General features: G+C 61.1%; 1 long non-coding RNA gene across 1 annotated transcript; it reads left to right on the top strand.

The window, feature by feature from the left end:
• Positions 1 to 7,473: 7,473 nt before the first annotated feature.
• On the top strand, positions 7,474 to 9,805 carry LOC138849809 (uncharacterized). The gene is made up of 2 exons (XR_011389024.1): positions 7,474 to 7,878; positions 9,510 to 9,805. It is a non-coding gene; the product is annotated as an uncharacterized lncRNA (long non-coding RNA).
• The last annotated feature ends 6,095 nt before the right edge of the window (positions 9,806 to 15,900 follow it).

The raw sequence follows: 15,900 nt of genomic DNA, 5'->3' as shown, positions 1-15,900 counted from the left end.
AGGGGACAGTGACTGGAACTGCAAGTGGAGGACAGCAGTCCCCTCCGAGCCCACCCGCCACACACCCTCCCCTGCTGTGGACAGCTGTAGGCTGGGGGGAGGGTGGCTGGGGAGGGGGCTGTGGGCAGACAGCTGTTGGCTGGGGCGGGTGGGGGCTGCAGGCAGACAGCTGTTGGCTGGGGCGGGTGGGGGATGTGGTCAGACAGCTGTTGGCTGGGGCAGGCAGGGGTTGTGGGCAGACAGCTGTTGGCTGGGGCGGGTGGGGGCTGCAGGCAGACAGCTGTTGGCTGGGGTGGGTGGAGGCTGCCACCTGGACTCCTCCCCAGCCCCAGGCCCTCCCCAGGGACACACACACACACACACACACACACACAAGTCTGTTGGAAGCCAGAAGTGGGTTGTCAGGGAGGGGAGCGCGCGCCTGCGCCGGGAGCGAGCCCCGTCTGCACCCGCGAGCAGCCGCCCTCTCCCCCAGACTTCGGGCAGCTGGCCTCCTTTTCTCAGCAGTTTCCTTCGGAGTTCCAACTTCTTTAGCAGATCGTCACTGCTTTCAACTTTGGAAGGAGCTGGGTCTGTGGGGCCTCTGGCAAGGGCCCTGGATTCACGTTCCTGGGCGGAGTGGCTCTGTGTGCGAGCAGCAGGAGGGGAGCCGTCGCCAGCAGGCCCCGTCGGGCAGAGGGGAGCCAGCTCACAGGACCTCTGTGGGTGTACAGTTGGCAGTTCCAGACAGCACGGGAGAAGGACTGCCAGCCCTCTGCTGTCTGCTCTATGGAATATCGGGAGCATTTCTTAAAGAGAAGCCCCTGGGTCGGCGCCGCGGCTCACTAGGCTAATCCTCTGCCTGCGGTGCCGGCACACCAGGTTCTAGTCCCGGTCGGGGCGCTGGATTCTGTCCCGGTTGCTCCTCTTCCTCCAGTTCTCTGCTGTGGCCCGGGAGTGCAGTGGAGGATGGCCCAGGTCCTTGGGCCCTGCGCCCACATGGGAGACCAGGAGGAGGCACCTGGCTCCTGGCTTCAGATCAACGTGGTGCGCCAGCTACAGCGGCCACTGGGGGGTGAACCAATGGAAAAGGAAGACCTTTCTCTCTGTCTCTCTCACTGTCCACTCTGCCTGTCAAAAAAAAAAAAGAAAAAAAAAAAGAGAGAGAAGCCCCTGGCCTGGCCTCCACCCCTCCATGGGTGCTGCCCTCCAGGGGCTAGGCCTTCCTTCATGCAGGAGAGGGTCTCGGAGGTCCTGCTGGTGAACTGGGGTCCCTGAGCACCATCTCTCTCTGCACTTTGACCCACATGGACACAAAGCCAGAAGCCAGCCTGGGCTGGGGAGCCGCCTCCCGGCTGGTGGCCAGAGCCTCCGTGGGAGCCGTGTGTCTTCCCAAGGTGCGAAAAGTCCAGAAATGATAAACACACATTGTTTTATCCATGAATTAACAGAGCGTTTAATTCCTAAAAGCTTTGATCTCCTCAAGGGCCTGGCTCCCTTCTTTATTTTGGAATCACTTGGTGCTGTTACTGCAATAATCCTTTTTCCTCTGTTCAGAGGTCTTTGAAATGGGATGGGAAACCACATGAGGGATCTCTTGGGTTGAAAAGCAAAAGAACCACTGCCCCCCCCCCCCATTCAGAACCAAAATCCTGGAAGAGGGCTGGAGTCCCAAGCAGACACTTCTCCGCCGAGGAGTGCACCTCCACTCCAAGGTTAAGCTCAGGGACCGGGCTCTTGTTGAGAGCTTGGCCTTTGCAGGCAGGGCTTAGCGGCCAGCTGCTATGGCATGGCAGGGGGCTGGGGGAAGGGGGTTGTTGGCTGCATCGTTGGAGGACTCTGAAGCCCCTGCCCCCATGGGTCTCAGGCAGGGGGAGGGCATGGCTAGGAAAATCAGCTGGGCCCTGGCATTTCCTATGTTAGTTTTTCTTGGGTTAGGCCCTGGGGCACCCAACCCTGGGGTGCTGGAGGCTGTGGCAAGAAGGCCCCCTTGATGTGTTTTGAACTTCAGTGGCAGGGGGGACATTAACTCTCAGATGTGGAGCATGGGGCATCCATCTGGGGATGGCAGAGCTCAGTACTGCCTCTCTGGGCAGCGTGGGTGGTGGGTGGATCTTGACTGGAAGGCCAAGAGATGGCTGGGGCTCGGGACCCTGTATGGCCTCCTCTCCCCATGTTCTGTCCAGTTAAGTCAGTTGTCAACAGAAATAACACAAACACCACTTAACACAAAGATGAACAAACACGGGGCCCATACAGAATTTCCGCTGACAGATTCAGATGGTCATATTACAGAAGGTCTCGACTGCTCTGAGGGCGAACCTCCCGGAGTTTGAAGGAAACCAAAGACCTTACGGATGGGACGAGAACTCTGCAGCAGTCCCTCTTCTCTTCGTCCCTAGATACAGATTGGACCTCCCCAGGTCCCAGACGAGGAATAGGGACATCTCCCGTTTCCTCTGGGGTGTGCCCTGCAAGCGCGTCCGCTCGGGCAGTGACCCTCCACAGATTCAGAATACAGATGCGACAGGGCCAGTGCTACAGATTCAGACTTAGACACAGTTAAACAACGAACAAATAGACTAACGAACTCACACAGTCAACTGGAGCAAACCTTCGAGGTCGAGGTCGCTGGGGGGCTTCTTGGGGATCACAATCCCGGACGAGCCCCCAAATATGTTGTGCCCAGATCGTTAGATGCCCGCAGAGACCCCCAGAGAGCCTATCACACTGTACTGCAAAAGCAAGGTTTATTCAGGAGTACAAGCCGCGACAGGGACCCCATCCAACCAACCTGACCCCATCCAACCAACCTGCACAGCGGAGGAAGGAGTGAGGCCATGGTCTTTGTTTGGGAGAGTTTTTAAAGGGAAAAAAGGGCTACATCAGCAGGAAAAGAGTTACATACAGCACGGAAGCTCTTTGTACAGGGAGTTACAGCGGGGGCTTACAGCAGGGGAGCTTTGGGCGCAGGGAGTTACTTTGTTCAGCAGTCTCTACTGTGCTATCTTGGTCTACTGAGCTAGCTGTCCCTGGTAAGCTTTGACATTTCCAGAATGCCTGAATGCCTGCTTTTACAAGGACCCGGGTCTGCTATGGGAAACGGAGGCTGCTTATATTGTTTTAAAATGGAGTCACTTTGGCTCTTCATTGCCACGCAGGACGGTGCCCATGGGAGAGGCTCGAGGCACCCAGTGCCGACCAGCGTTTGGAGAGTCTTAAGTTAGAAGGCTGACGGGGCAGTGGCCAGTGGCCAGGTTAATTAAATGGTCTTGTGTTCTCCGCCAGAATCAGCATCCCTTAGCCTCTATTGAGATGTGCCCAGACTTCTAGAACAAAAGCCACCAGTGGACAAAAACACAGAAACCCTCCCCACGCATCCCGTGAGAAAATGTTGCCCTCCTGCCATGAGGGTGGGGCTTGGCAGGACAGAAGAACAGACTGGTCAAAACCCAAAACGCCGCCAGTCCACCTGCCCCTGCCACGGCCCAGACGCTAGCTCCGTTCCTCGGATGGCTCGGAGGAAGGCGGCGAGTGTCCAGCCACGGCCACACGTTGCACCTGCCAAGGCCTGGGCATCCTGTTTTTATCTCATCAGGGTGTCCTAAGAGTACATGGCCTTGCAAAGTAGGCAAGGTCAAGAGCAGGAACCTCACAAAGGGACGTCTCACCTGCCCCACTGCCTGCCCAGCCACCACGAGGCGTCTTGAACCCTCAGCTGAATATCGCATTTCCACTTGTATTCTCGCAGCGTCCAGAAAACCCCTCCCTCTGCTGCCCTGGGGCCCAGCCTTCCGATGGCAGTTTCAATGCCAATTTCACTGCACGTCCCGGCAGCTGTGAGGGCGGCATCCGTCAGCCGTGCCCTCTTGCTGTTCAGCACTGCTTGAGGCCGTGCATGGATCTGAGTGATTATTTGGTTAATGTCTCTCTCCCCTCAGTGGCTGACCCGATCTCATTGGGCTCCCCGTCTTCCCAGTCTCTCTGGCACTTACTAGGTACTCAATAAATATTTGTAGGATGCATGAATGGAAGGGCCCGTCTGAGTTCTCCTCTTCCTCACACTCACCTGTGGAGCCCCCTCCACTGGGCAGCTTGCTTGAGTTGCTTGGCTGCCCAGCTCTGCCAGGCTAGGGGGAGAGAGGGGCTGGGCTGTGCAGGGGTTAGTGACCTGCCGGGGGGCCACCCGCACATGGGCCAGGGAGCGGCTCACTCCCAAAGCAAGGCAGGGGCAGAGGAAGGTGAGCCTGGGCTGGGCTGGGCTGGGCAGAGGTTTGAGAAAAGAAGGAAGGAGTAGCCCCACGGAGAAGCCTCCCCGCCACTGAGCGGTGCAGAGCTGGAGTGAAGAGGTGGCAGGGCAGTCGCTGTGGGTGACCTGAGGGCGGCTGGCGGGCCTGGGCCCCGGCGTGGCAGAAGCAGCCTCGTGGGCAGCAGCTGGGCACACCACGAGCTGGCGTGCAACCATTAAATATGAAACGAGGTTCTCCTTTTGAGACTGTCCCTGAGAGCGCTCTGCGGATGACTGTGTGAGGATAAACGTGCAAGGCTAGCTGGGCACTGCACCCCGCCCACGCCTCCAGGATGGCGGGCGCGGCTGCAGCCCCGCAGGGTGGGGTGCTGGCGGGGGGGGGGGCGGGGGGGGGCGCAGTGCAGTGCAGGGGGGGGGGGTCCTGTAGGCCGTGGAGCCGCCCGTGTGCTGGAAGCCTGCTTGCGTCTGTGTGCGCATAAAAATGCATCACATTTGTGAACAGAGGGGGCTCTGGGAGGCTCCATACTCCACCTCCCATAATAAAAAGGAAAAGGAAGGTGGCGGATGTGGCGCTGAAGAAGGCCCATGCCACCCCTACCCCGAGCTCAGACCCCTCGGGCGGAGTGGACAGGAGCGGGGCAAGCCTTCGACCACCAGTGAAGACCCTTCCAGAAGTTTCCTGGTTAATGGCGTCTTTGAAAGAGGATGCTGGCTTCAGAGCGAGGTGCAGCGGGCCAGGTTCACGTGCAGTGAGAGGCAGGCTGCCGGCAGGGCGGGGAGAGCAGAGTCCTGGAGCTGCGCAGGCAGCGGCTGGGGTCAGTGCCTGGCTGGGGTCAGTGCCTGGCTGGGGTCAGTGCCCGGCTAGGGTCAGTGCCTGGCTGGGGTCAGTGCCTGGCTGGGGTCAGTGCCTGGCTGGGGGCGGCGGGGAGAAGAGCCACTGGGTTCCTTGGGGATTGTTTAAAATCATCTAGAATGGGTGGTGTTGTAAAATCAGTGAGTCTCATGCCTGAGCTCTCGATTCATTCATTCAACAAATATTTATTGAGCACCTACTATGTGCCGGGCATTCTTCAACCCTGCCAGGGGGAGACGAACTGGAAGCCCGCCAGCTTGCTGATAGATGAAGATGGGAAGAAGAGGGAGACAGATGGGGCCCGGCCGGCGGGGGTGTGGCAGGGGTGAGCCAGGAGAGAAGGCTTAGATGGTCAGGAAGATGAGGCGAGAAGCCAGGGCGGGAGGAGGAGCAGCCTCCCTTTTTTGAGTTGTGAGAGGAGCCAGCGGCAGCCCAGGGCGGCAAGGGTGCACGGCTGACAGGAAGGGCGGGGCATGGAGGACAAGCTCCTCCCAGACACTGCAAGAATCCACCCCAGCCTTCTGGGCCCAGCTCCATATTCTGGCCCCTTTCCCCGCCATGAAAATGGAAACCAGCAGACCAGAGAGGAGCAGCCGGCCCGAGCCGGGCCTACGAGGAACTGGGCATGGATGTTTGGGGACAAGAGGAGAAGGAGGAGGGCTGTGACGGGACAACCGCCCGGCCCAGCTGCCCCCATCCTGTCTCAGGGACCCTTCCAGCCCCACTAGTGGCTCTTTCTGCTTCGAGGCCATCTTGAGGCCCAGTGATGCCGAAAGGGCCTGTGGGGATGACAGCTTTCCCGCCACCCCCAACCTTGGCCCTCGCCCAGGCTCCACTCTCCAGGGCCATCCGCGGCCACACTGTCCCCTCCCCTACATTGCTGACTTTATCAGATGAATTGTTTGTCCAGGGAGTGGAGGGCCCCTCCGTGCACTGGTGAAAGGTGCGATGATCCCACACTGGGCTCTTCCCGGTTCCAAACAAAGCTCCGAGGCAGCGTGACCTGGAGCCCTTGGCTTTCTCTACAGGCCCTGTAGCAGGTACACTGCTCTGCCTCAGGGCTGGCCTTTCTGGAATGGCTTGGTGGTGGTCTCTGTCCTCCATGTGCGCTCACCAGCCCGGCAGCAGGTGGCTATGGGTGTGGGGGGGCTTTCTCCCCTCCCCCCATCCCTTTTCTCAGCCTCTGCAGCTCCCGAAGAGTGCAGTGGAGAGGACCGGCTGGGCAGGAGGGGAGGGGAGGGGAGGGGAGGGTCCTGGGGAGGCCCCCCTCCCCCGCACACGGTGCAGGGGGGGAATGGGTTGAGAATACCAGTGCTGGCTGCCGCTCTGCTTCCGGGGCGCGGACAGAAGCAGCTGGGCTGTGAGGAATGGAAGTGTGGAGCGACTCCTTGCCTGACCACCTGTCCCCTCCCGCCTTGGTCACGCCTGACTCCCAGGCCTGGGCTTGGCCTCAAGCAGCTGTGCTCTCTGTTGATACCTGGTCGGTCCCCGGCAGTCCGTTGCTTAGAAACCACTCCGGTTTCTCCCAGACCAGACCTCTTCACCACACTTGGTGGTGGTAGTGTGTGTGTGTGTGTGGGGGGGATTCACAATGCCGGGGTAGCACAGGAGACACGCAGCCCTCCCAGGCGCCCCGGGGAGCCTCCCCGTCCATCACTCCTGCGGGCCTCTCTGGGTTCTCCACGTCCCAGACCTCAGATTTATCTTGGTATGGAAAACTCTCAGGAGAGAAGCGTTCACCGCCTTCTTCAGGGGCCCTTTCAGCGGCCGGGGGCCCCGGCCCCACGCGGACCGATGACCTCGGCAGACGGAGACACTCGTGGAGGAGTGCATGGATGATACACACAGCTCCGCTCACCCCTCTCCGCAGCCTGCCTGGCGCCTGTCTCCAGGCTAGAGAAAGCCCTGGGACCTCTTGTGAAAGGAGGCATGAGCAGAAGAGAGCAGAGCGCACGGGTCCAGGTGCGGAAGCGCCTTGCTTTGCGCCAGGGGTCAGGTGAGGCTGCCTTCTGCTCTCAGTGGGTGCCCCCTCCCTTCTCTGGCCCAGGTGGCCCCTCCTCACCCCGACACCCCATCTTCTCACTTCCTCCTGCCAGGGCCAAGCCTTCTGCCGCCTCTCCCCCTGCCCAGAGCTGAGTGTTGTTATTCTCATTCACATCCCCCACTTCCTCCCCTGAAAAACCAGCACCACACAAGCGAGGCTCCTGCCGGCCCTGGGGGGGCCCCCTCCCTCTCGCCTGCGCAGACGCTCGGCTCTGCTCTGCGGTTGAGGTTGCTTTGGGTGACCCGCTTCTCTTTTCCGGGTGAGGTTTTGACACATGCTCTTAGATTTCTTCCTCCTCAAAACCCAGCCCCCAGGGCCCCAGAGGACGTGTCCTTGCCCCACCCATGCCACTCTTCCCAGACGGAACCGGGCCCTCTGTGAGGCCGCCCAGCGGCCCTCCCAGACACCACGGAACGGGGTGGTGGGCAGGGCACGAAGCACCAAGGCTCGACCTCCTGGGCTCCGCTGAGTGTCAGCGAGGACCCGTGGCCGTCCAAGGAGGGAGCTGTTGCAGTCACCCTGTTTCTGCTCCTTGTCACATTCTTCCCCGGGACCTGTCCCCCGGCGAGGACCCCGCACCAACTGCCCCGTGCTGACCCACTCTCCAACCTGCTCCGGCCCGCTCTGATCTGAATGGATCACATCAACGTGCTGCACGTGGGCTGAGAGTTGGTGGCCGCTACCAAGAGTGGACAGCGCTGGCCCCTCTTCCTTCAGGAATTCTGATGAGCCTCTGGGGCAGCACCCCACGCGGTGAGGCGCCACTGTGTCTGTGTGTTGGGGAGACAATGGCCTGTACTCAGAACTCCAACCTGCTCTTTTTCCCGGCAGCTCTGGGGCTTTGGAGTTCGGGGGTGGGGAAGGGTGATTTAGGAAATCTCCCAATTTGGGGGAGACAGGGAGAGCAGAGTCCCCAACACATAGAGATGTTCACAGAAAAGGCCCGAGAGAGAAAGACTGACCCAGAACTTCAGGGACAGCTGTCATTTAAGGGCAGGCACAGGGAGAGAACCTGTGAGGGGGAATGAAGGGCAGGGCAGGGCAGGGGCGTGGGGAGGGAGAGGCTCCGGAAACTGCTGGCTTGGAAGCCAAGCGAAGAGGTAGTGCCCCCCGGGGGGCTGTGTGTGGGGATTTGGAAAGGCCGATGGTGAGCTGGGCACGAGCTTCTAGCTGTGGGTGCGTGGAGGGCCCTGGGTGGCTGTGCGATAGAAGCCCTGGAGAGCAAGGGGTTTGAAGGGGGTCTGGCTTGAGGGGCGGGGCGACAGGCGGGCGCGGCCCACACACACACACACACACACACACACACACACACACGGGTGGGTTGCGGGCGGCGGCGGGCGCTCCTGGGTCTCTAGGACTCTCCGTGGCGAAATCGTTGCTGAGGACATTTTCTGAATTTTTGGCTAGAGGTTTGCAAGAAGCGTGGAGAAGGGCTGCAGAGGGCGAGGCAGCCAATCACAGCCAAGTGCACGGGCAGGGGCCTCGGTGCTGCCTGCAGCGCTGCAGGGCTGGCGCGGGGGGTGGGGCGGGGGCTGTGGCACAGGGGCAAGGACACCAAGGGGTGAGGAACGGTGGGGAGGGGGTGCCAAGCTGTGAAGGAAGGAAGTGAAGCCTGGATGTTGAGGTCCCGCGGGGCACTCCGGGGCCTGGCGCTGTCCGTCTAGCGACTCTTTCATGATCCTCGTGGCTGGGTAAGAGAAGAGCCGTGAGGAAGGCCGTCGGAATGCCCATGAACAGTACAATGGATAAATAGATTGTGGTATATTCTGCAGTGGGACACCGCACAATTCCATGGGACAGCACAGATACAGTTCAAAGACGTAACTGTGGAGCGAAAGAAGTCAGACATAAAAGGGCTAGGGCTATATGTTGTCTCTAAGCCTTTATGTGAAGTTCAAAAAGCAGGCAGACGCAGCCGTGGGCTCCGATTTCAGCCTAGTGATTACTCTTCGGGAGGGAGCTCACAGGAAAAGGCTCCGAGGCGTCCCCCGGGAGCTGGGGCCATTCTGTTTGGTGATCTAGCGCTGGTCACACGGCTCTATTCAGCCCTGAAACACCTCAGCCTGCACGTTTATGGCACGTGCATTTTTCTGCGTGTTTAGTCTACTTTCATCCAAAGTTGATATAAAGAAAAAAAAAAAGACATGAAGTGACTCGCGGGCTTTCAAGTCACTTCTGAGATCACCTGTGTCAGATACCAGACCTCCTTCCACCAGCTCGGTGGCAGCCCTGCTGCTGCCAGTCCCCTGCACTTCCGCCTCCTGCCCCGTCCCCGCCCCCACTCCACCCCACCCCACCCTTCAGATGGCAGAAACACCATCAGAAACATAAAGGTCATTTGCTGGCCTGAACTGTGGCTCAATAGGCTAATCCTCTGCCTGCAGCATCGACACCCTGGGGCGCCGGATTCTGTCCAGTTGCTCCTCTTCCAGTCCAGCTCTCTGCTGTGGCCCAGGAAAGCAGTGGAGGATGGCCCAAGTCCTTGGGCCCTGCACCCCATGGGAGACCAGGAAGAGGCACCTGGCTCCTGGCTTCGGATTGGCGCAGTGCGCTGGCTGAAGTGCGCCGGCCTCAGTGGCCATTGGGAGATGAACCAACAGAAAAGGAAGACCTTTCTCTCTGTCTCTCTCTCTCACTGTCCACTCTGCCTGTCAAAATAAATAAATAAAAATAAAGGTCATTTCCATGGTGTCACTTGCCAGGCCGTGGGGTCCAGCGTCCACCTGTGGCTGTGCAAATTGTGCCCCCTTCACACATCACGCTGAGCATGGCAGAACAGCCAGACCTTCTGTCCTGGCTCTCCTGCCTCTGGCCAGGCTCGTCGGTTGCCGGCTTGGGTAGGGTAACTTCCCCGATGGCCCCGTACTCTTCGCACCTTGTCCATTTCTTCCTGACTGCTGCCCCTCCCTGGCTGGTCTCCGTCAGAAACTGACACAGTCTGAGGCGGCTGGCACTTCCTCCTACTCTGCCTGGCTTTCCACCTCCCTCAGGGCAGCCCAGAGCGGAAGCCTGGCTGTGCATTCGGTGTCAGGGGTCCTGCCGGGTCTGGTGCCCTGCGCGGGAACTGAAGATGTGACGCGCCTATGGGGGGGGGGGGGCGGCTGAGAACGCGAGACACACCCTGCACGCAGCGGTAGGAGGGACAGAGTAGAGCGCACTGGGCGCCTGGTGGATTGCTCTGGAGGCCGGGGCTGCTGGGCCACAGAGGAGGGGCTGGGGGATGGAGAGGACGAAGCAGAAGGGGTCACAGAAGACACCCTCCTGCGGTGGTAGGGGGCAGGAAGGGACTCCCCTCTCTGCTGGTGCCCGGCCAGCGCAGGGAGGCTGGAAGCAGTCAGGGCCCCCGGCAGCAGAGAGGGGAGTCTGGGAAGGAGCCGCGCGCATGCGCTCCGCCCACGCACCTGCGTGGGAGCCAGGGAAAGAGCAGTCATTGGATGGAAACTTTTCTTCTGCGGCTATTCTCCGCAGCTCTCCGAGCTGTGCCACGCCCGCTCTGGGGGCTTGTCTCTGGCTGAGACTCCAGCTCCTGCCCCCCGCCCTTCACTAAAGTGGAGTCCACAGGGGTCCGCCCCTTCGCAGGCAGGCAGAAGGCACCGCAGCCCTGGGCAGTGCGGTAGACCCTGCCTTTCCTTCCTGCAGGCTCCGGATCCAAGCGAGCTGGGCCTCTCCGCACGAGCTTGCTGCGCCCTAGCAAAACTGTCTTTAAATGTTCTCAGCTCCCAGCTGGTTTGGACTGAAGGGTCAAAGAGAGGCCAAGGCTGCTCGTTCTGCATGGGGCCTGACCACACCCCTTCCCTGAGCCTGGCTCTCCCCCGGGGGTCCCAGGGGCTCATTCCAAAACTGCCTTTAAGAGGCTGGGGCCTTTTTGTGGTGTCGAACCATCTGTAGCTTCCCACCTCTCTTTACCATTCTCTGCCTGCTCGCGAGAGCGCCACGCTGCCTGCCTGGTGAGTATTAATGGATACTGAATGAGCCGTGCACGTGCCTCGGTCCAACTGTTGATGACAGGGTGACAGCAGGCCTCTCAGTGGCAGTGGGCCATGAAGGGGTCAGACCTAATTTGGGGGACCCTTAAGGGACCAAGGGAATGTAGAGAAGGCTCAGATGACCCAGAGGATAGGGTGAGGGGACCGTAGGGGGACAGGCTCAGGGAAGGGCGTAGGCTTGGGAACGGGGCTGAGGGCACAGACCCAAGAGGCTTCCAGAGCCAGTCCTGTCCAAAGCAGGCAGGCTGGGCTTGGGAGTTGCTGCTTTGCCTATGGGGCCGTGCACACCCACAATTCATCCTTAAACCTGCCAGTCCCTCTCCACCCACAACAGGGCTGAGGAGGGAAGGGGAGGGCTTGGGGCACAGGAGAGGGAGGAGAAAGGCAGTCCCTTTCCGGGGCTTGGAGCCGGCTGGGACCCACAGTCAGGCTTTGGGAGGGCTGGGGACAGTCTCAGCCCAGGGGTCAGTAACACAGGGGCGTGGAGCTGAGCAGCAGGGGACTAACGGACCACCCTTATGATGCTCTTCCATCTTACAGAGGGCTCTGTGTGTGCTGGGCTTGCCTAACCCTCTTCAGCAGTGTGATGTCAGAACGGCAGGGGTCCTGCCGGAGACCAGACAGACGCCGTGCGGGGATCCCTAGGGAGCAGGCCCCTGTGCCACCACCCGAGAGCCACCCCACCGCGGGGGCCTTTGTGGTGCCTCCCTCCTCCCCTTGAGATCTCCCGCTACTGAGTTCCTAGGGCACCTAGGGGAAGAAGCCTGGAGGTTCCTTGAAATGTTTTTTCTTCTTCTGCGCACTGCCTGCAGCTTGCTCAGATGCACCTCCCCGGAGCGCTGCTCTGGGCTACGGCAGCTCCGGTGCCCCGCCCCCAGTCGGGCCGCCTCCCTATGCGTCCTGTACCTTGCAGCGGTTACCGTGTCCTGGCTGGCTGGCTCTCTTCCCTGAGTAGCCAGGGGCCGGTCATCCTCGACCACAGCTGTCCCACCCCAGCTTCTAGAACGGAGCCTGCAGCCAGGGAGGCTCAATGAGTATTTGTTGAATGGATGAATGGGTGGATGAGGACAGAGGGAAAAGCGCCAGGTCCCCAGTGGCATCCCAAGACCCTGCCTACCTCGGGGCTGCAGCTGGGAAGAGGCCTGGTGGGGAATGCGCTCTGGGCACTGGCCAGCCCTTCCCCTCCACCACCTGGGGGTGTGGGAGGTTTGTGGATTCGGATGCCCGGATGCCCTAGAAGCAGGGAAAAGGACCAAAAATGCATGGACCTGCTCTGGAGGGCCTGGCGGCGGAGAGGGGCTCGGAGGGTGGGCAGGGAGGTCCCCCGGCCATCCTGATTGGGGGAGGGGCAGGTGTGGTGCTGTGCACTGAGACCACGGGGCGGGGGGTCCACAGTCCTTGGGGGAGAGTGGCAGTCAAGCCGTGTGCAGCCAGCAGGGCAGGGTTCCCCGAGATGCGGTCTGGTCTTTTGGGTGGGAGCTCTTCCGGCCCCTCCCCAGTCCTGTTCACTTTTCTGGTTAACAGCAGCGGCACACCCACACCATGAGCAGTCAAAGGAAGAGACCCCGCCCCGGGGCCCACAGCCCCCACCTCCTTGAAGTTCAGGGAAGATCAGTAGGCCGGGGCAGGGGGCGGAGAACTTAGGAAAGGGACTTGGAGGTGGATTCTTAGAACAGGTTGATGGTGGCCTCGTCTCTTTCCTGAGAGGCTCCCTCGGGCCTCACTAGGGAGTTAGGGTCGGGGTACCTGGGGCTGAAGCCCCTTGCACACAAATGTATCCTCTGGGCAATGCTAGCACAAGACCACAAAGAAGGGAGGGATGGGCAGGGGGCCGCTTGCACTACCCCACGTCTTCTTTGCCTGCCCAACTTTAGCCCGGCCCCCCACCCTTGATGGAAGGCTGCCTCCTAGTGCGTGCCCAGAGAGCGAGCGTGGCTGAGCATCCCCCGGGCCCGGGAAACAGGGTGAGCCACTGGGGCGTGGAGGGGCTCCCACTCTGCCGACCCCAGCCAGCGAGCCGCCGGGCCCCAAACCTGCCCCCACAACGCCCCCAGCTGCTTTTCCCTTCCCCCCACCCCGTAGCTGTAACAGTGCTCTGGCCCGTCAGGCCCTGGCCTCCTTCCTGGCCTCGCGCTGGGGGTCCACATCCGGCTTGGGCTTCCTCTTCCCTTCACAGCTGCAACTGCCTTCCCTGCCTCTTGGGGGCCCCGCCCTGCCCTCCGCTCTGCGCAGCTGCTGTGGGGAGCTCCAGCTCCCGCGACTTTGTCCCCTCCCTTCAATGCTTCTCTTCTAAAGAACAAGAGAAAGAGGAACAAAGATCTTGAGGATGATCCAGAGGTCCCAGAAATCTCAAGGGAGATGAGGAGGCGTTGGTCTCCGGCCCCCCAGGGAGGTCGGTGGTGGGGAGAGGCTTGCCCCGGCTGAATTCTTCCTGGGCCTTCAGCACTGATTCACTTTGGATTCTCTTGAGTCTCCTGAGGGTCACCTGAGATCTACTTTGCCCTGAGTGTTGTATGTAGTTCACAAGCTGCAGGAGGTCAGTGGGGCCCCCTGGGGGACCCACACAGGCCGGACGGAGCAGAGCAGCAGGACCCCAATGGACAGGGGCCCAACTGTCCCAGATGGTGGGAGCTGGAGCTGCGCGGGGGGCAGGGCCAGGGCCTGGCCCATGTATCAGCCAATCTGCCTCTCCGAGAGGGAGGAGAAAACTTCGGGACACGCCCCTCTCAGGCTTCAGTGGGTGGGGGAGGGGGCGTCGGGCAGGAGCGTCCTCCTTGGCCCTGCCTGACGCTGTGGTCTGCAGATGCCACTGGATGAGAGCAAAGCGACCACCCCCCACCCCACCCCCGTCAGAAGATGTGAAACATTTCTAGGAATGGCATTTTTGTCAGGATCGGAGCTTAGGGGTTTCCGGCTTGTGACCTCATTGCTGTCCTGCTCTCCCGGGGCGCACAGGCTTAGGAGCAAGTTAAGGTAAGGGGATGGGGTGGGTTGGGGGCGGGTCATGGCTAGTGCAGACAGAAACCTGCCTGTGACCCTCGGGGCCCGGACAGTGGAAAGGGTGCAGGAGCACCACGGGGAACCTGGGCACCCTCTCTAGCTGACCGGGGTGGCAGGGAGAGGGCAAGAAGTGCTCCCAGGAGACTGGCTCCGGGTGGGAGGCAGACGAAAGGGCTCCTCCTGGTTGCAGAGCTTGCAGCTCGGAGGAGCTGGTGGCAGGGTTTGGAATGGATCCAGGACCCTCTGGATGGCAGCCTGGCCTTGAACGTGGCCTCTGTGGGTGACTTGTATTCCCTTAGCCTCAACTCCCTGGGCAGAGAATATGCAGAAGCGCAGGAATCGCTGTGGGTGGGGGTAGGACAGCTTCGTCACCTCTGGGGACTGGGGTGGCGTCAGGCTCAGGGTGAGCCCGCCAGTTTCCGTGTCAGAAAGTGATCTGGGAATGAAGGGGGACCCGCCAACGTTCTGGCTTAGGCGGGACGTGGGAGTGGCGCGGCTTGTTCTAGCTGGAGTACGTGCTCACGGCTCCCAGGCCCGCAGCGCAGCATTAGCCGCCCTTCCAGGAGGGGGCGCGCCCGGCTGCGGTTTGGAAAGGGGAGCGTGTGGCTCCCTTAACTGGCTTCCCGGTACTCTGAAGTCTGGCTCAGGGAACTGCACTATGGAATTTTTACTGAAGTGGAGGCCGGATGGGGGAAGGGGAGAGGGGAGGGAAAAGCTGGCACCCGGGGATTCCGAGGAGAGAGAGCAAAATGCCTCTCCAGGCTTGAGCTCCGGAGCAGGAAGTTAAGTCCATGAGAAGGATGAGCAGCCCTGGGGCCAGCTGGGCACGCACCTGCCCCCCGCCCCCAGTGGCGACCACTGACCCCTAGTTTTCTTGATCTTGCCCTGCTTCCCGTGTGCTGGAGGCAGGACCCAGCAGCCCAGCCAGCAGGAGCGTGGAAAGGCCCACCCACCCCGCAGACGGGAGCCGGGGCCTGGGAGAGGCTGTCCGTTATCAGGTGAAACTGCACTTCGAAGTCTTCCTGGGCATTTGTAAGCTCTGGAGCAGCTGCTTTGCGAGTTGAACAGAACCCTTGACGCAGTGGTGGCCGCGGCACTCTGGGCTCCACGGGGCTTCCTCCAAGGTCCCCTCCAAGGTGTCACAGGGTCATTGCTGTTGAGAGACGGAGAACGAGGCGCTGAGACTGCGAACATGGCCGGCACCTGACAGTCCTGGGGTTGAGGCTCTGCCGCACATCTGGGCACAGGCTCCCGGCCCCCTGCCCCAGGTCCATATGAACCCTGGAGGCTGGGGCAGGGCAGGGCTTCCTCAGGGGTGGGGGTCTCCATGGCAGCTCCAGTGGGGGCTGGAGATCAGGCAGCATAGGAACCCTCCCTTGGGCAGGCTGGGGGCTCAGGGACCCTGTACTCGGAAGCTCTCTGAGCAGGGATGGTGGCACCGGTGTGGGGGCAGCCAGGACATCCAGGAGCGTGAGAGTGGCCTCCCCAGGGGTCTCGCCTGGTAGGCCAAGGCCGACAGCTGTCCGGGCTAAGGTGCAGCCATAGCAAGCCTGGCCATCTTAGCAGATGACTGCCACCCAGATCCCAAGGCCCTGGAAAGGGACAGAAGGCCTAGCGGGCGCCTCAGTGTCCCTCTCGGCGGCCAGGCCTTCCCTCTGTGCGGCCACTGCGGGCAGCTGGGAGGAGCTGCTGTGCTGGGCAGTGCAGGGGGTTTCGGAGCGCATGGGTGTGGGGGGAGGTGAATCCCAGTCTGCAGGGGCAGCAGGCAGGGAAAGTTCTGGGAGGAGCA

Source organism: Oryctolagus cuniculus, chromosome 5 (assembly GCF_964237555.1).
Source record: "Oryctolagus cuniculus chromosome 5, mOryCun1.1, whole genome shotgun sequence".
Taxonomy (NCBI): Eukaryota; Metazoa; Chordata; class Mammalia; order Lagomorpha; family Leporidae; genus Oryctolagus; species Oryctolagus cuniculus.
The sequence above is the reverse complement of the archived record's forward strand: the minus strand, read 5'-3'. Positions and strand labels throughout refer to the sequence as shown.